Genomic DNA, 688 nt, shown 5'->3' with positions numbered 1-688 from the left:
ACAACATTTACCGAATGAGTTAAACGATAAAAGCATTAAGAAAAGGTAAGGAACCCAACAATTAATAAAGATAAGCATATGCAAGCATATAAAGAAGATACAAATTTTGATATAAGAGAGTTTCAAAAGATTACATTGTTCCCCAACAACCTAGGGTTTTAGTTCACCATAATCATGGTGAATCTAGATGAAATATAATGAAAGAATGGAAGAAATAACCTTAAACTTGGTAGATTGGAGCCTAAGCATCCAAGGAACCTCCTCCGAGGTGTGTGGAACAGCTCTGAATGTTTCTCTCTGCCAAAAGATTGAGTTTTGATTCACACTGGGTCTATTTATAAACCAAAAAGATAATAGAAAGATTACAGAATTTATGCTAATAAAAATAGACAACCGCTCAGGCGCCTAAGTAAATCGCTCAGCAGTTTCCCTTTAGCCGTTTGGACCGCTTAGCGGTCAATTTTACCATTGAGCGGTTTGCCCTTAATCATCCTGGACGCTCAGCGGTCCAATCTGACGCTCAGCGGTCCCTTTGACTCTTCTTTTCATCCTTTTTCTTCATCTTTCACGAGTCTAAGTTCGCCTTGATTTACTTCCTTCTTCAATTCTCATCAAAACCCTGCAAAACAATGTAAAAACAACCATAATATCTCGAAAACCAACTTTTGACTCTCACGTGACTCAACTA

This window comes from Vigna radiata, chromosome 7 (assembly GCF_000741045.1).
Source record: "Vigna radiata var. radiata cultivar VC1973A chromosome 7, Vradiata_ver6, whole genome shotgun sequence".
Classification (NCBI taxonomy): domain Eukaryota; kingdom Viridiplantae; phylum Streptophyta; class Magnoliopsida; order Fabales; family Fabaceae; genus Vigna; species Vigna radiata.
Note: the sequence above shows the minus strand (reverse complement) of the source record.